At 39.0% G+C, this 19,624-nt stretch overlaps 1 non-coding gene across 1 annotated transcript; it reads right to left on the reverse strand.

Moving 5' to 3' along the window:
• Positions 1-919: 919 nt before the first annotated feature.
• LOC131401535 (U6 spliceosomal RNA) lies at positions 920-1,021 on the reverse strand. Its single transcript, XR_009217731.1, has one exon. It is a non-coding gene; the product is annotated as a U6 spliceosomal RNA (small nuclear RNA).
• Positions 1,022-19,624: the final 18,603 nt, after the last annotated feature.

Below are 19,624 nucleotides of genomic sequence, written 5' to 3' on the forward strand. Positions count from 1 at the left end.
ATCATTTTCTTGAGCACTTCCTTACTTTCTGGCATAAGATGTTCCAGGCTCATCTTGTGCCTACTCTGCTCCAACTCTGGAATCATCCATTTCTCCAAGGAGCTCTGACTTCTTTTAGTGGGGAATGGTATTAGAGACCAAGATCTGGGCACCAGGTGTGTTGAGGTGAATGACAGAAATGTCCTATGGGAGCTAGCCAGATAGACGAGGGCTGTCCTAGCCTTGGAGGAAAGAGAAGAGAACAGGAGTTAGAAGATGTTTCTCAAGAGTATGCTCAGCTACTATAGCAAACATTGTAGGTTGCTCACACGACAACCTCACATGCTCCCCTCTAATGCTAAAAGAGTTGTTCTTTGCCCAGCCCTGAGAGATGAATCATTATTGGTTTAAGCCATTCATGTCAATCCCATTCCCATTTGCCTGCTGAGGCTTACTGGTGAGCATGTGACCAGTTCTGGTTAATGAGACCTTAGGAAAAGTCTGCTGTGGAGTTTCTGAGAAATACTATACTTTCTGAAAAAAGCTGCAAGCCTTGGGAGAAAACAGCCTCTTTGTCTCATTCCTCTTTTTTGCTGCTTAGAATGTTGTTTTTTGAGGACATGATGTTTATTGCTGTAGTAGTCATCTTGTGGCCATTGATTAATTCAATAAATATTTGTTGAGTGCATCCTATGTGCCAGGAAATGTTCTAGGTACTGGGTACACAAGAGTAAATAAAACAGACTAAAGTCTTTGCCTTCATGGAGCTTACACTCTAATGTGGGAGAGAGAAAACAAATAAAATATATGGTATGCCTGATAGTGATAAGTGATATAGAGAAAAATGAAGTAGGGAAGGAAGAGATGGAATGCAGGGGTGGGGTTGTAACTTTTAATAGGGTTATCGAGGACAGCCCAATTAAAAAGGAGTTATTTGAGGAAAAAAATTGCATGCTTCATGAATTTAGGTATCTTCAGACAGGGGCCATGGTAATCTTCTCTATATTTTTTCAGTTTTTGGGAATATGTGCTATTAAAGAAAGGGGAGACATTGCTACACGTTAGGATGGTAGAACATACAGATGGAAAGAGCCTGGGTCTTTGACGAAATTGAACTGCTGAGTTAAGCAATCCTGGAATTGACTTGGTTCCCTACTTATTTTGTGAGATCATGGAGTGCCTTTATTGTCTAAGTGAGAATTAGTCAGATATCTGTAGTCACAGCCCAAAGCACTGTAACTGATACAGGAGTTATTCAGTAAGTTTGCTTGACTGGCTCAGGAAGCAGATATAGGGCCAGCTTTGTGATTTCAGTTGTGTAGGATTTGGAAGATGGGAGTGGTAGAGCTGGAAAAATCATCATTTTTCCAACATTTTGTTAAAGATTGGCTTAGGCCAAGTTCAATGGACACTAAATCTGGAGAACATTTTAATGAGGAGCAGGTTACAGACTGGTTAAAGGGGCAATGTTAAAGGCTGAATGTTACCAGGGGTCCTAGAAAGGGAATTACCAATCTGGAAACTTGAAGATGACCATGAGAACATAAAGATAGAGAAGAATAAAGGTACTAGAAGAAGGGAAATTATTTGGGAGATGGGAAAGCACGTGAAGTAGGAAAGACTTGGCATGAAAGTCTTGGGTTGGAGCTGCAGTTCTGATGATTATTGATTGGGTGACCTTGGGTGAGTGACTTCATCTCTGAGCCTCAGTTTCCTTGTCTGTAAAATGGGGGTGATGATGCCTGCCTTAAGGTAGATGTTGGAGGATTAAATGAGGTAATTTATATGAAAGTTCCCCGGCATATAGTAGGTTTTCAATAGTAGTAGGGCTTGGTCGACCATATCAGTATAGCACAGTGTGTGGACATGGGGGCTCTGAAATCAGACTACCTCGGTTCAAAACCTTGCTCAACCACTTACCAGCCAAGTGACTTGGGTAAGTTAAATAATCCTTGAGTTTCAGTTTCTTCAACATCAAATAACGATCATAGTGATGTCTACCTGAATAGTTGTATTAAATTAGACACTAAATGTAAAGTGCTTAGAATAGTGTCTGGTTGAGTAAGTGCTCAGTAAATGTTAGCTGATATTATTAAATGTGACAGATATTTCAAGGAGGATCACTGCATTATTAAAAAAAATTGGTGTACTCTACTGTACTCAGAAGTATCAGAGGAATAATAACAGTAATTAACAAATCTCAACTTATAGATTTAAAGAAAACCTTTCTTGTTCTTCATCAGGAGCTCTTGGAACATATTATTAAGCTTTATAACACTAAATCTACTTTGTTACAAAAAGCTTATGTGTCTTACTTCAGGTCATGATGTTGGGAATTAGAACCCAGCCCTTCACTGTCTCTTCTTCATGACTTAAATTGCTCTATATTTCTTCTTTACATATAATACGCTAAAATTCTTCCAAATTTGGCTTCTCATCATTGAAGTACTTGACCCCAAGTCTCATGTCCCCTCTCCCAGACAAAAGACTTGAGACTTAATCAGGGATAATATTCAAAAATATTAAATCACCTTTGGTCTCAGCAGGAGCTGGGTCTGGAAGGTCCCCTGCATGTCAGTCATTTCCCTGTAGTTGTTGGATCATAGGGAGGCACGGCAGGAGCCTGGGGAAGGGGATGCTGGAGTGGCCAGGGCCAAAGGACTGCTTGAGAGGATTGAGGCAGTGGCTATTTACAAACCAGTACCGAAGTATGTTAATATTTTAACCTCAGAATTCAAATCACAGCACATACCAGCTATATATCAGTCCTGGGCCTAGGAGAGCATTCTTAGCCATCTATTCAGTGTCCACCACTAACACTGTCATAGAGAATTCTTGAGTTCCTTGAGATCCTCCTGACAGCTATAATTAGACATACAGCCAATACTATAGCATTGCAAAGAGATGGTTTAAATAAGTCTGTAAAATTTTCTACCATCGACCTTGGAAAAGTGTGCCTGTCTTCTTGGCCTTGTCCTAAGTCATGCTGTTCCATTGCTGCTGCATTTATACTTAAAACCAGGGGGGGGTTTACTGGATATGAGGATTACAACTTGCTGTGTGGTTGAGTTAAGCTAGAGGGTCTCCAACTATATTTTTCAAGTAGAAGGTGTCTGTGGTTTGAGAATGGCCAAAGGTTAAGGTGAGTCCTCTCAGCTGTTCACATTTCTCCAGCATTGGCTGCCAAGTGCAGACACCACCCCGAGTCCCTCCTGTTCTCTTGCTCCCAGGATTAAACTTTAGATTCAGGGAGCTGGACAGGGGAAGGAACTCCAGTGTGGACTTGGGACCTTGACTGCTGCAGGAGAAACAGCCCGTGTGTCTTTGAGAGGCAGAGGTTGCGGTCTCCCATCCTGAACCTCACAGGCTCCTTTCGGCCACCCAGGAAACAGGCAGGGCTGAAGCTGGGCAGGCAAGAGACAGACAGAGCCGACCCAAGGCACCGGAGTGTCAGGTGCACAAGGGCCTAGAGTCCATGTGACCCACCTCAGCAATCTTTCTCCCTCCAGGCCATTATCAGACTCAGGCTAGAAACTTTTTCAGATTGCCTGCTCCCACCCTCTCTACCTGGTGTAGGACGCCCCTCCTCAGACTTTGTGCCAAGCTCTCCCCACCCAGTTTCTAAGTGAACTGGGACAGACCTGGAAGCTCCCTGCCTCAGCAGGCACAGGATTCCACTTGACAGAATGTTCTTCCTGCTGGTGAGCCAAACCTGCTCCCCTGTAACTTCCTCCTACACACCCACGTTCTGCCCTCAGGACAATCAACCAGAGAGGACTGCTCCTCATTCTCAGGAATGTCTTTCACATATTTGAACACAGCTACCTCTGCCATTCTTGCTCCCTGGCCAGACTTCTCTTTCCCAATCTAATTACCCTCATCTCTTGCAGTCACTCCTCATCAATGCCAAAGGAGATGATGCTTATCTTGATGCCTAAGTGAGTCAGCTAATAGCCCAACTTGGACAACTTGGGTTTGATTCACACTGTGAAACTTTGGGTAAGTCACTTTGCCTCTCTAAGACTCAGTTTCCCCATGTGTATAATGGTTTTCTTTTTGGAAATGGAATGTGTTTACCTTCTATGCCAGAAGTTTGTGGGACATAATGGTAGGGTTACACCTGACTAATCATGATTTTTTTTCCTAGAATTCTCAATGCGGTGTTAATAGGTGCGGCTGTACATATACTAGAAGAAATGCAGTAATTGGTTCATCTTGGCTAACATTTAGCTAACAAGATGTTGTTTGAGCCATGTCATTTGCTCTTGTCTTTGGTTATATTCTTAATTTTACATGTTTCATGGTTACTATTTTTTGTATTTTATCTCTAATTCCCAAAATGTATTAGTAGCTCAAAAGTGGTTCATTCGAGTACAAAAGCAGTGATGAAAAACAACAGCAACTCAAGGTAACATTTAAAACATAAATGGAGAACTTGACTTTGGGATAAATATAGAATGTGAAGATATGCATTAGGATAAGTAAATCTGAAAATATACGATTTGATATAGCAGGCAAAAAAGCTTTTAATTTACATTGCTACTTTTTCATGATTAATATGATTAATATATGCTTTTCTATAATAAAAAACAATTTGTGCTAATGTAGCGGCAGAAATTACTAAAGAGGAATTAAAACACGGGTTATCTGAACACTGATTTTTATTGTGTGGAAATCATAGTCTGTTATGAAACTTTATCCAATGATGCCACCATAGCTTTCATACATTTTCATAGAAAGCACAGGGACCCCTCTGGTAACCAGTCAAATGTCTCCAGAAAAAGCAGAAAATAATGCTTTCCAATACTAAATTGATGAATATTATTACTAATGAGAGATAAGAGGCCCAAACTACAATGGCATCAACAAAATTGCCCTGCTTAGAGTATATGCACTACTTCTAAACACAATTTCTAAGAAACTTATAACACTAACCATGAAGTTGATGACAACTATTATATTCACAAAAAATTCAGAATGAATTGTTGGTACAGTTCCTTTATCACCATTATATATTGCATAATATCATTTAATTACACAGTGATTATGTGAACATGCTATGGAATATTTTCAGCTGGCATATTGGTACACACATTCAAGAAAAATGCTAGTGAACTTTTGTTCCATTTATCACTGAAAAACTAGCCTCCAGGAGAAGATAATATTCATTTATTTAAAGATCACTTTGTGAAGTGTGATAAAGACGAAAATGTTGGGATAAAAGCAGTACTGACAAAGCAGCAGCTATACATGCAACAAGGAAGGATGCTGCAGCCACATGAATGAAAGAAGTGCCTGAATGTCAAGTCATACTTAGATGTATTCAAAGAAATATCAGTGGTCAACAATATGCCTCTTGATTTTTGATTCAGTGTTGAAGAAAAGGGTCAGGATTGGGATTATTACAACATATCTCCCATTGAGTGTTCATCTTTTCATGATGTTAAGTGAAGAAATGGGCAGCAAATACAAGTCTGTCTTTCCTCACTGATTTATGAGGGCTACCAAGGGGAAAGATATTCTCCCAAGTTTTTTGAGGGATGAAACATAAAGCATTTCTTCATGACAGTGATAACACCATATACCATCTGTATTATTTCAATTGAATTGTTTAAGTGGTTTATCTCAGCAATATATTTCATATTTTGAACAGCCTGAACTTATCACTTGAGAGCTTAAATATTACCATTTTATGATACCAGGATTTCTTTAGAAGACTTAAATGTGATACAAATGTTTCATTCACCAAGAGTTTGACTTCGTGATTTTGGGGTTTTTTTGCTCATCAGAGAAAAAAATTTGGCATATTTTAAAACCACATCCACATGCTGTAATGACATGTGAAAAAATACCTTCCAGAGCTGAATGCAATCAAAAAAAAGATTAGATCCATTTGCTACTATCTTCCAAGTTGAAACATTCACCCTTTGAGTTTTTAAGTGTGAAATGCTTATCATCTTCATGTCTGATGGAGTGTTGAATGTAGTCTTTCGTGAGAAATCATTCCATAATTTCTAGGTTAATGTTCTATCCAAATATGTATATCCAAAACTATCTGCCAGAGCCACCAAATACTTGCTGCCATTCCCAACAACTTTAATTTGTGAATTAAGGTTTTTTCTTTTAGTAAAAATAAAGATAAGAAAAGAAATCAAAGGGATATCAAACCTGACCTATAACTCCAGCTAATATTTAACTAGATATAGGTGTCTTGGTGAAATATTGCAAATAAATTATTGTTATTCTCATTATAGTAAAATAATTATTTTCTTTGATTTTGAAAATTCAGTTTCCTTGTTTTTAGTTAAAGTTTATAATGGATATTTGTTTGTGTGTATCAAAAACATGGAGAACACTAACTTATGTAATATGAATTAGGGGCTAAGAAACTTTTCCAACCCAAATATCTCCCCCATGCCTGTATTTCTGCCATCAGAGTTTTTTCTCTTTTCTTTTTTCATAATCAAAATGGAAAATCTCACTGATGGCTAGCACATTAAACCTCTATCAGTTATCAAAACCTTATTGCAGATGAATTTATTAAATCTTTTCCCAAGTAATTGATAGATGAGAACAAATGTTGATAGGGAAAAAGATGGGGGAGGGAAGATAGACCCAGAGAATAGGATTAGAGTCATCATCTAGGAAGCTATGAAACAATACTGATGCCTAAACTGCAACCTAGACAATTGAATAAAAAAAATATTTCCCAGATGATTCCATCGTTCAAGCAGGGTTGAGAACCACTGGTCTGTATGCTTCCAGCCAGTTATGTTTCCTTGGTGGTTGTGGGTGAGGGAGCAGATCCTGGCCTCCTGACAGCTGCAGAAGGGAAGTTCACTGGGGAGCAGAGAAGGGGAGACGCTGGGAAGAGAAGAGTACACTAATAAAAGGGAAGATAGGAGGGGCCCTGTAATAAAAGTGGTTTAATTTTCAGGTCAAATTTTATTCAAATTATTTAGTTAAGATGGAATACATGTGGTCTCTTTCAATTTTCTGGAGTACTTGGTAAATATGTCTGTTGTTAAGGGATGTCTAGGGGGAACTAGCTAAGAAATTAAGTAGTAACCTCAGCAATGCATGTAAGCAACTCTCTGCTTGAGGCACTCTTGTGGAAGGATGGAATGTGGAGTGAACTCTAGTAGGGAAAGAGGAAAAAAAACACACACACACACATAAGAAAAACTGCCCACACAAAATGGCTGTATAACTTTGTATGACTGGGGTTTACCTGGTAAGTGGAGCGTTTGGTCTTACTCATGGAAAGGAAGAAAGGAGAAATGTTAGAGGAGAGAGATCACCGCTAGTCTTTCTCTCTCCTACCCCCTTGCCTCCACTTAAGATGTTCTTTCGTGCTGAGAGAGGAAGAGACAAAATAGGAAGGCAAGTCGATCTCACAGCTGAGATGAAGGCTGAAGAGATTTTTATGCCAAACAAGAGATGCAGGCTTAACTTCCAGGAAAAGTTTTCCTTTCCAAAGTATGGCAAGGAAAAGGAATTAAGAACAAGAGAAAGGGAACAAAGATGTCTAATTGTATCTAATAACTTTCTTCAAAAGTTGTTCTAAAGTATCAGCTTTTAAAAGGAGATATTTGTTTAAAGTTCTTTTAAGATTAGTCATGTGTTTGATATAAGGTGGTAGGGTTAATTATTTGTGTTTTTAAATCTTATGGGCCTGAGTTCAGAATTCCCATGTGAACGCTTTTCTACTTATCCTTTGACGCTATGCACAGATCATCTTCTCTCCCAAACTAGCCTCTCTAAGTGGAGAGACAGCTCTTAAGGCAGCATGCTGTTGTGGAAAGCCTTTGAGACTTGGGCATCAGACACACCTGGCTTCAAACCCCAGGTCTGCTCTCATGAGCTGTGTGAGCTTGGGCAAAGAACCTTGCCTTACTGATTTGCAATTTCTTCATTTGTAAAATGGGAAAATAATAGTGCCCACTTGTTGGGTTTTTTGAAGGATTAAATGAGATGATGTATACAGTGTACTAAGCATGTAGTAGGTGCTTTTATAATTACAATACTAGATGTTAAGCTGTATTTCCTCTTCGTTCTTTTCAAAGGTACTGAAAATGTCCTGTAAAGGTGAAACCCAAGATTAAAGAAGACCAAAAAGATAATGCTGAAATGAGGAACCACAAATATGCCCAATTCATTGCAAAGAGACAACTTGAGTTTGTAAAGGTGAAACTTTCTTGGCAGACTAGAATCAGTACCACATTTTTCTTGCCTGCATGAAATCTGAACCAATGTCTAGGCACTCCAAATACGTTTTCCTGATTTGAGTAAAAGAGGAGTCTTTTTGAACTGGACACTTTAGAAAGAAGGCCACACTGTTGATTGCACAAATTTCAGAGATCATAGCTCTCAACATAGCTCTATAATTACCATCTCAGTCCAGGGATATTCAGTGGATAGTCCTAACAGAACAAATTGTTTTGCTCACTGGCTCAATCCCAATTATAAAGACAATTTTCAGCAATAAGGCAGATTGTACAATGAATTGGAGGTATTCTGTTTTGGCGCTATCTAGTATTTGGAACTACCAAGTATAGTTTCTTCCCTGGGTACCAGGAAACCACAGTGTTTATCTATTTGCTGCATCAGTGTCCAGCTTTCATCTTTTTAGACCCAGCAGGCTGTATCTTCTCGATCACACTATAGCGACAGTTTACCAGCAATCCTTATTTCACTTGGGTATACTTCTGTCTGTTGGGGCTTCTCTGAGTCCCCAGGTAGCTCAGGGATAGGGTCACCTACAGTGGTGTGCTGCTGGCTTACACCTGCTCACGAGAGCTGATAGTTAAATTTTCAAGAAGCTTGCAAGGAAGTTGTTAAACACAGCAATCATTAAAAGTTAAATTATATAAACTTGTATTTGAGTAAAGATAATAAATACTCATCACTTAGTAATTATTTTACTACATTTTATTTTTATCTATGACATTGAAGTTATTTATATCTGTTGTATCTATATAGCAGAAATACTATATAAGGATATACTACAGAGCTTCTCTTCTCAACTCTGCATTCAATGATGCCACACTGATTGCTTAAAATTGGCCACGGTGGGAGTATTTACAAGAAGCAAATTGGCAAATGCTACAAATTAAGGTCTTTTCCCCCCAGAGAGCTAGTTGTTAAATATTTACTAGCATACCATTGTACTTACCTCCCTTAAGTCTCTAGCGAACCTAATGGCCATCATCTCAAGTGGAACACTAAGTGGATCTCTGAGGCCAAAGCAGTATTTTCTTGTACAGCCTTGTAACTGGCTGTTAGTTCTCACTGCTCTCTTCTCATTCTCATTCTCTCTGTCTCTCCCTCTCTTTTCTGTCTCCTGTCTTTATAAAAGTATCTCTTTATATCTCTTCTTATTGGGAGCATATATTGGACTGATTTCTCCCCCTTAAGCCCTCAAGGCCATGAGCTCCAAAGCCTTTTAAATGCAAAGAAGGAAAGAATTCTGGTTCCCACTGTAATCGAATGGAGATGTGCTGGTGACATTATCCATTCAGTTATTTATACATTCATGAAGCTTTTATTAAGCATTTACTATGTGCCAAGCAGCTAGGTACTGAGAATCTTGAGATAAAATAAGATATGGCTCTACCCTCAAGAACCTCATAGACTAGAAGAGAGACAGACAAGTAAACATAGAATAATCAGATAATATGATAAGTGCTGAAAGAGAGACATGTATAGAGTGTTATGGGAAACTGGAGGAGTAAGCAACTAAAGTTTTCTAGAGAGATTTGGGACTGGGGAAGGTTTCGTAGAAGAAGTAACATTTGGGTTCAGTATTGAAGGACGAGTAGACATTCTTAAGACCAGAGAGGCATGGAAGGGCATTCTGAGGATTAAAAACAAGGCATTGTATGGGGAAATGGCAAATATCGTAGTTAAAAATTGCCAGACTTAAGCAAACTTGAACAAATAAATGAGTTTAATGGAAGAATTGATAAAGGCTTTGGGAGAAAAATAAAACAAAATACTAATTAGATTGTCTCTGAGGATCTAGGTAAATAGCAACAGATGCATGGTCTTTTCAATGTACCGCCATATGGCTGAAATGGTCCCAACTATTTTCTGTCCTTACGCTCAAATTTAAAATTTTTGAGAGAGGATGTGTTTGGTATACCATGTATCACATGCCTGCTCATGCCCTGACTAGGGTTGGGCAGAGCACCATGCATGACAGTATCACCAAGACTGTACCAAATGGCAGAGGAACAGTTCCCTAGAAAGAAAAATCATGGTGTAGATATCAGAAGAAATGGAAATGGATGCTGGTTGAGCAACAACAAAAGGTATCCAGCACAGTGTTCTCTAATTCAAGTGGCATCTCTGGCTATAGCCGGGTCTCCTCTCAAGTTCTAGTTTCTGTTGAGGAGCCTAGCCTCAATTGTTAAAGTTTCTACCTGGCAGGCTCTACAGTGAGCTTGACACCTGGGCTATGGTAACACTACTTCCTCCCTGTCTTCTTGCAGTCCTAGGGATGGTGGGCAGCTTTCTACATTGCTAATCTCTGGGTTGCCTCTCTTTCTCCTGTTTGGTCTCTCAGCTCTCCCACTTTGTTCCCCCTACTAAACTTCATCTATTGAACATTTGATACAGGCTCTGTTTTCCCGACTAGACTCTAACTGGTGTAATTCCTACTCTCTTTGCCAGGGTAAAAACTGACAAAAATCAACACAGAGGGCCACTGGGCTCAGAAGAGCCCACATATCAAGGCTGCAAATGGGGCTATTTCATTTGCATACCTGGACTTTAATCTTCAAATCACTAGTGCTGAGCAAGATGGGCAGAGGAAGCTGAAAAATCACAACAGTATATCAAGGGCAAAAGAAGTAGCTATAAACTGTAACCAAACATTTACTAAGCTGTTGTTTTGTCCTAAACCTCCATGGGGGGTATTTGAAAAATGAGTTTTTCCATTGACTTAGTTAATTATTATAGGTCTTTTCTTGTGACCTTGCCCCTTTTTTGGAAATAAATGCTTTGCTGTTGTTGTTTTAGAGTAGAATCATGCTGTGTCTTGGCTCACGGCATGTGTGCAGGGTGTGGTATGTGGACTCTTAGGGGAGCACGTGAGTATAGGGGACTGGGTGTGCATGCCTTCAAGTCTGGTGATTCCAATTTAGGCTTTTTATCTCTGCTCTTATATAGGAGGACCCTGACCCTAGACAGTGAGGCTGGCGATTTTTGGTGTTTCATGGGACTGGTCCTTTCCTCCACCCTCTCAAGTCCATTTATGTAGATGATTAGTCATTACTGGTCAAGAGAACTTAGGGCCGGCCAGAAGAGAGACACTTGGCTTGGCATCAGAAAAGGGGTAGGACTTTAAATTCCCCATAATCTCTGCTAGTCACTCCTAAAGCTCCCAGAAATACATATAATCTAATTCAAAATAGTATGCAAATGTAGTTTCAGAATGAATTCCCTAGTTTGCCCTCACCCTGCCCATTTACAAACAGAACAATTTACCAAGCTCCTCCTACATGGAAATTCAGGAGCCTCCACTGCTCCAGAACATCATTAACTTGAGATTTACTTGCATTTCCTTCAGTCTCTGAATTTTGGGACTATGGCCTTTTGCATGGCGATTAAGACAGTAGTAACCTTGCCTCTGTAGAGTGGGATTAAGCCAAGATCAAGTCCTAGATTTCATGTGTCCAGCCATAGCTGGTCTGGCTTTACTCAGACCTTGATTCACCTAGGTAAAAGTCCCCTAGTATAAGGGCTGTGGAACTAATGTTGAGTGGCCATGACTGTTTGGGAGCAGTAGGAAAGGGAGACATGAGAGGAGGTCAACTCACCATTGGACCCCTTTTCTGGATTTCTCAAAGAATCCTGACATAGAGATGCCAGAGAGTGCTACAAAGTCTCCAGTTGTGCCCCCAAGAAATTGAGCCACATCTTATAGGCCACATGATAAGTTCTTAAACTTGAGCTTGCATCGGAATCACCTAGTGGGCTTGTAGGAGCTCTGTGCTCCCACAGAAACATCAAAAAGCAAGCAAAAACTGTCAGAACCAACATTGTCAGAACTCTGGTAAACAGTCAAGTGTTTATAGCAATCAACTGAATACTTAATCAAGAAAAATGCAACTTCAAAATGGTAGGAAAGCTTTGTGGCAGTTTTACTTGCCTTTCTCCTACCTCCTCCCCAGAGCAGCAGCATTCTTAGCCCATGTTCGCAGTGTGAGATCCTGGGCCCTGGTTCCAGAGGAAGAAGAGACCTTATTTGTAAATTATTGGGTATGTCTGTTCTAACCTGTCTGGGGCTACCTGAAAGACTGTCACAAGATGCTCATCTCTGTTTCTACCTAACTTGGAACTCAGGTTGGAAAAGCATCAGGCATTGCTTGAAAACATTGCAAGCTGAACTAACAACCCACAGACGCCTGAGGCAAAAGATTACTTTCAAAATATACAATAGTCTGGTCTAAAGCCTGGGAACATCAGGTGGGAAGAGTCTCTTTGGGAAATTAGGACATTCAAAAGCACCATGCATACAGGGGAATTTAGAAGTCCACGTGCATGCCTAGGGCAAGACATGCTCAGGAAAGACTTGAGAAGACCCTAAGTTTTCACCTAGGCTCTGTGCAAGCTTGGCAAAGAGCCAATCTGCAAAGACTGAGAGAGGTGTTTGTTTGTCTTAAGCTGTGGGCATTCAAAGAAATCTCTGTCAAAATACTAGTTGATCACAAGCTAAGGAACAGATACTTCAGTGAACATACACAGCATACCAAAACTTATGGGATGGAGCAAAGGCAGTGCTCAGGTGGAAATTTATAGCTATAAATGCCTGTATTAAAAAAAAATCTCAAATCAATAACCTAACTTTACACCTTGAGGAACTAGAAAAAGAAGAGCAGACTAAACGCAAAGCTAGCAGAAGGAAATCATAAAGACTAGAGTGGAGAAAAGTAAAATAGAGAATAGAAAAACAATAGAATCAACAAAGCCAAAAGTTGGTTTTTTGAACAGAGCAACAAAATTAACAAATCTTTAGCTATTCTGACAAATAAAAAAAGAGAGAGATAACTAAAATAAAAAATGAAAGTGGAGACATTGCTACCAACATTTCAGAAATAAAAAAGGATTGTAAAAGAATACTATGAGCTATTGTATGCCAAAATATTAGATAACCTAGATGAAATGGATAAATTCCTCAAAATATACAAACTACCTAAACTGACTCAAAAAGAAGTAGAAAATCTCAACAGATCTATGAAAAGTAAAGGGATTGAATCAGTAATCAAAACCGTCCCAACAAAGAAAAGTCCAGGACCAAAAGGCTTCAATAGTGAATTCTAGCAAATATTTAAAGAAGAATGAACACAAATCCTTCTCAAATTCTTCATAAATAGAACAGGGGGGAACACTTCCTAACTAACTAACTCATTCTATGAGGCCAGCATTACCTTGATACCAAAGTCAGACAAGACATCACAAGAAAATAACAGATGAATAGCCCTTATAAATATAGAAGCAAAATTCTCAACAAATTCTAGAAAACTGAATCTAACAGCATAGTGAAAGGATTATACACCATGACCAGGTAGGAATACAAGAGTGGTTCAACATAAAAAAATCAATCAATGTAATACACCACATAAAGGGATGGAAGGAAAAATCCACATGATCATCTGCATTGATGCAGAAAAAGCATTTGACAAAATCCAACACCATTTCATGATAAAGGCATTCAGAAAACCAAGAATAGAAGAGGATTTCCTCAACATGATACAGGGAATTTATTATAAACACACAGCCAATACCATACTCATTCGTAAAAGACTGAAAGCTTTCCCCTTAAGTTCAGGAACAAGACAAGGATGCCCACTCTTACCACTGTTATTCAACATTGTACTGAAAGTTCTAGCTGGATCAATTAGACAAGAAAAAAAATAAAATGCATCCAAATTTAAAAGAAAGAAGTAAAACTAGCTCTACTTACAGGTGACATAATCCTATACATACAAAATATCGAAGAATTGAGAACAAAGCAACTAGAGCTAATAAAAGAATTGTGTTTCTATTTACCTGCAATGAATAATCTGAAAAAATTAAGAAAACTTTTCCATTTACAATAGCATCTAAAAGAATAAAATACCTAGGAATACATTTAACCAGGGACATGAAAGATTTGTACACTGAAAACTACAAACATTGCTGAAAGACATTAAAGACGACCTAAATAAATAGAAGGCCATCTCATATTCATGAGTAGGAAGACAATATTGTTAAAATGTCAATATTACCCAAAATGATCTACAGATTCAACACAACCTCTATCAAAATTCCAACAGCCATTTTTTTTTCAGAAATGGAAAAGCAAATCATCAAATTCATATGAAATTATGAGGGGACTCAAATAGCCAAAATGATCTCAGAAAAGAAAAACATATTTGGAGGATTCACATTTCCAGATTTCAAATATATTACTAAAGGCTACAGTAATCAAAATAATGCAGTACTGGCATAAGGATAGATATATAGACCAATAGAATAGAATGGAGAGTCCAGAAGTAAACCCATACATATACGCCCAATTGATTTTTGACAAGGGTGCCAAGCACATTCAATGGAGAAAGAACAGTATCTTCAACAAATGATGTGGGGACAACTGGATTTCTACATGCAAAAGAATGAATTTAACTGCTACCTCATATCATGTACAAAAGTTAACTCAAAATTCATCAACAACCTAAATATAATAGTTAAAAACACAAAACTCTTAGAAGAAAATATGGGGGTAAATCTTCATGACCTCGAATTTGGCAATGGATTCTTAGATATGACACCAAAAGTATGAGCAACAAAATAAATATAACTTAATTGAACTTCATAAAAATTTAAAACTTTTGTGATTAAAGTACACATTTAGAACGTGAAAAGACAACCTATAGAATGGGAGAAAATATTTGAAAATCATATATCTGATAAGGGTTTAATATTTAGAATATATAAAGATCTCTTACAACTCAACAACATATAAAGACAAACAACCCAATTGAAAAATGTGAAAAGAACTTGAGGGGCCGTCCTGGTGGCATAGAGGTTAAGTTCGTGCGTTCCACTTTGGCAGCCTGGGGTTCACGAGTTCAGATCCTGGGCACGGACCTACTCACCACTCATCAAGCCATGCTGAGGCAGCATCCCACGTAGAAGAACTAGCAGGAGTACAACTAGGATATACAACTATGTACTGGGGTTTTGAGGAGAAAAAAAGGAAAAGAAAAAGGGGAAGATTGGCAACAGATGTTGTTAGTTCAGGGCCAAGCTTCCTAAAAAAATATGTTAACAAAAAAAGGAACTTGAGTAGACATTTCTAAAAAGAAGCTATACAAATGGCAATAAGCAAACGAAATGATGCTTAACATCATGAGTCATTAAGGAAATGCAAATAAAAATCACAATGAGTTACCTCTTCATACCTACTTAGGATGGGTATAATTTTTAAAAATGGAAAATATTAAGTGTTGGCAAGAATGTAGTGAAATTGAAACCCACATACAATGCTGGTGGGAATGTAAAATGGTTCAGTTGCTGTGAAAAACAATTTGACACAAAAAGCTAAACATAGAATTACCATATGACTCAGTAATTCTACTCATAGATGTATATCCAAAAGAATTGAAAACAAGTTTCAAACACATAGTTGTATGCAAATCTGTATTATAGCATTATTCACAATAGTCAAAAGGTAGAAGCAACCCTAGTGTCCATCAGCAGACCAATGTATAAACAAAATGTAGTATATCCATACAATGAAATATTATTCAGTCTTGAAAAGGGACAGAGTTCTGACACATGTTACAACATGGATGCACATTGATAACATTATGCTAAGTGAAATAAGACAGACACAAAGAACAAATACTTCATGATTCCACTTATATGAAACATATAGAAGAGGCAAATTCATAGGGACAAAAGTAGATTAATAGTTACCAGAGTCTGGGGAGGAGAATGAGAGTTGTTGCTTAATGTTTATAGAGTTTCTGTTTGGAGTGATGAAAAAGTTTTGGAAATAGATAGTAGTAATGGTTGCATGACATTGTAAATGTAAGTAAAGTAATGCCACTGAATTGTACACTTAAAAATGGTTAAAATGACAAATTTTATGCTATATCTATTTTACTGTAATAAAAAAGAGAGTGGAGGAGGTGGTGGAATTAGACGAGAAAAAAATGACAACAGTAAAAATAACTTCCCAGTTGCAAAAAATAAAAAATAAAAACTTGAAAATGCAAAGTAATCTATTGTGTCAGAAATTAGGTCTGTGATTGCCTGAGGAGGGAGAAATTATAAAGGGGACAGGAGGAAATTTTGGAGGTGATTGATATAAGTATTATATTGATTGCAGTGATGGTTTCATTATATATACATACATCAGAATTCATTAAAGTGCACATTTTTAATATGTGCAGTTTAACATATGTCAATTATACCTCAACAAAGCAGTTTTTAAAAAAATGAAAACTTATTCAGTTACCAGTTTTGTTAAAGACTGGGTCTACATAATCAACAAGAAAAGCCCAGTCTCTGCTGTCATGGAGCTTACACTCTAGCAAGGAAGATAGGCTTTAATCAAATAATCACACAAACCACTGCTTAATTAGAAACTGGGATATGTCCTAGGAAGGAAAATTATGGGGAGCTTTGAAAGCATATTAATGCGGGGCCTAGTCTAGTCTGGGAATAATTAGGGAAGGCTTTCCAATTTGAGTTAAGGCCTTTGAGTTAAGGGTTGGTGGATGAATAGGTATTAACTACGCATGGATTAATGGAGATGGAGGGATTGGAAGGAGGCAGATTTTCAGTACAGAGAACAGATTATGCAAAGGTCCTGAGGTATAAAAGAGCTTAGCATATTTGAAGAACTAAAAGAAGGCCAATGTGGCTAAGGCATAATGACTGGGGAGAGAGGGGTAGTAGAAAAGCCTGAAAAGATAGGCAGGGTCAGATTACGTAGCATGTTATAAGCCATATTGTTAAGGATTTGGATCTTCATCTTAAGAAAAGTGTAAAGCTATTGAATGGTTTTAAGTAGAAGAATAACTTGATCGAATGTGAATTTTGAAAGAAAAACTCTGGCTGCTATGTGAAGAATGGACTGTAGGAGGACAAGAGTAGCATCAGAGAAACCAATCAGGAGGCTCCTGCAATGAATGGTCCAGGCAATAGACGACAGTGCCTTGGTCCAGTGTGGAGATAGTGGAGTTGGCAAGAAGCAAACAAATTTGAGATTTTTTTTTTATGAATTGGATAAGAGGATGAGTCTTGAGGAAAAAGGAATGCTCTGCAATAATTCTTATCAAACTACAACCTGCAGGCCAAAACTGGCCCACTGCCTGTGTTTGTAAATAAAGTTTTATTGGAACACAGCTACACTCATTGGTTTATGTATTGTCTATGGCTGCTTTTGTACTACAATGGCAGAATTGAGTAGATGTGACAGAGACTATTTGTGGCTCTCAAAGCCTAAAATATTTACTATCTGGCTCTTCACAGAACAACTTTGCTGACCTCTGATCTAGGATGAAGACATTTAGGTATCTGGCTTGTGTGACTAGATGAATGGATGGTCAGTACAGGTAGAGAGAGAAAAAGGCAGAGAGGAAGGGAGGAGAGGTAGAAGGAGCAGCCTCCTGGAGGAAGAAGTCTGTGGTAATATAGGACAATAGAGAATGTGGGGAGTGGTCCTAGAACAGTGCAGCAGGGGTGAGAGGTGAGGCCACAGTAACCACAGTATGTATACATGTATGTACCAGAAGTGTTCAGATAGGTCAGAGAACTGAATGGGAGGCTGGTAGCAAGGGAAGAGGAGATTCCTTTTTGTGCCAACATCATTTTTTCAGTGGCTTAGTTAGGGACAGAAGACAAAAAGCACAAAAGCCTATGCCTAAATTGGATAATGAGTCAGAATCCAAATCATAACATTTATTGAGTTATCAGTACATGCTAAGATCTGTTCTAAGCACGTGACCTACAACATGATTCCTCACAATAACTCTAAGAAACAGATTCTCTTATTGTAACCACTCTACAGATGAGGAAACTGAATCACAGAAAGGTGAAGTTAACAGTTAGTGGCAGGGCTAGAATTTGAGCCTAGGCAGAGGCTCTGCTCTTAATCACATTATGAAACCAAATGAAATGGAAGAGAGACCTAGCCTTGCCTTCTGGAGAAATAGATCCAATTTACGATTGGGAGTTTCACTTCGGAAAGACACCCTTGCCTTGCTACAGTTTAGGGTTTTCATTAGCTAGTATTCATAACACAGTTTTGAAGGGAGATTTTGTGAGCAGGCATCAGCATCCGTGAGCATCAGCTCTAAGGTCTGCACAGAGCATCTTATGGTCTCTTGAATACCTGCTCCCCACCTCCACAACACTCGGCCACCAGAGTTGAGCAAGAAGTGAATCTGCAATTTTACCCTCTTCCTTCTCCTTCTGAGCGGCTCCACCGCCTTCTGAGGAGATACTTTTTAATCTTCAAGTCCCCAGATACCAGTTGTCCTCTTCAGCACACCAGCTGCCTACCTTGAAAAAGCCTCTGCCTACCTCAGTAGACAGGGTCCTCAGATTATCTGCCCTCAGCCCAGATAGAGCCATGTCCCAGCTGTTAGCACCAATTGCCCTCTTTCTCCCCACTTTCAGCACCAATGAGAGGCCAGCCAGACAAATAGCAAAAAACCCAACCCTCCAAATAACAAGATTGGAAATACCTTTCTAATCTGGGTCCCAGGGAAGAAGTTCCAGGTACCACCTTCACCCCATCTACCTGTCCCTGTCCCCTACTACTCCACGCACTACCATTGGACCAGAAGCCCATTGGTTGTCCTCATTTTAGGGTCATTTTTCTATTCGCCTTCCTCCTCTTCTCAGATTTCCTGGAACTTCTCTACTTGGCCTGAGGCTCCTTCTGCCTGCACTTATGAAGCTTCCTTCCTGGCTGCTGTTCCCAGATCAGCCTCCACCTGGAGAATTGCTTGGAACTAGAATTGGTCTGGTTTTGCCACATGTCTGTTCAGATTGGAGGTTTGATCCTTTTTATAGTCTCTGCATCTCCTTCTCTTTCTTGAGGGCATCTCTTCTTCTCTCACTGTGTGGTATATTCTAATTTCATGGTCAAGGGCAAGGCTAAACAGAGCCCCTTCTACTTCTGAGGAGCCAAAGAACAAATATGGGTGCCAGATGTCACTGCTGTTATTGCCAGCCCTGCCCGCCTGGCAGCCTTGAAGCCCCTTTAGAAGGTCTGGTATGAAGTACATACCCTAATTCAAGGAGCTTAACAATCAACATGAATCACTTTTGTAAATCTAAGATTCTGAACTTAGGTCTAAAACATGACCTAGTAGAGGTTATTACAGGATGATGGAGCTTAGCAGCAGGCTGACAAGAAAAGGCTTGAGGGCTTCAGTCTCAGTCCTCAGTGCAGTGTGGTGTGGCTACCAAAAAGCAGTGAGAAGATAGTCTGCATAACCAGAAGTGTGGTGTCCATAGCGAGGAAGACGATGGCCCTGCTCACGTCCGACCTCCAGCCAGTACACAATGGTATGGCCATAATGGTTGTTAAAATATTGAAATCCTTCCATACTAATTGGCAAATAGAAGTAGCCCAGAA

This window comes from Diceros bicornis, chromosome X (genome assembly GCF_020826845.1).
Source record: "Diceros bicornis minor isolate mBicDic1 chromosome X, mDicBic1.mat.cur, whole genome shotgun sequence".
Classification (NCBI taxonomy): Eukaryota; Metazoa; Chordata; class Mammalia; order Perissodactyla; family Rhinocerotidae; genus Diceros; species Diceros bicornis.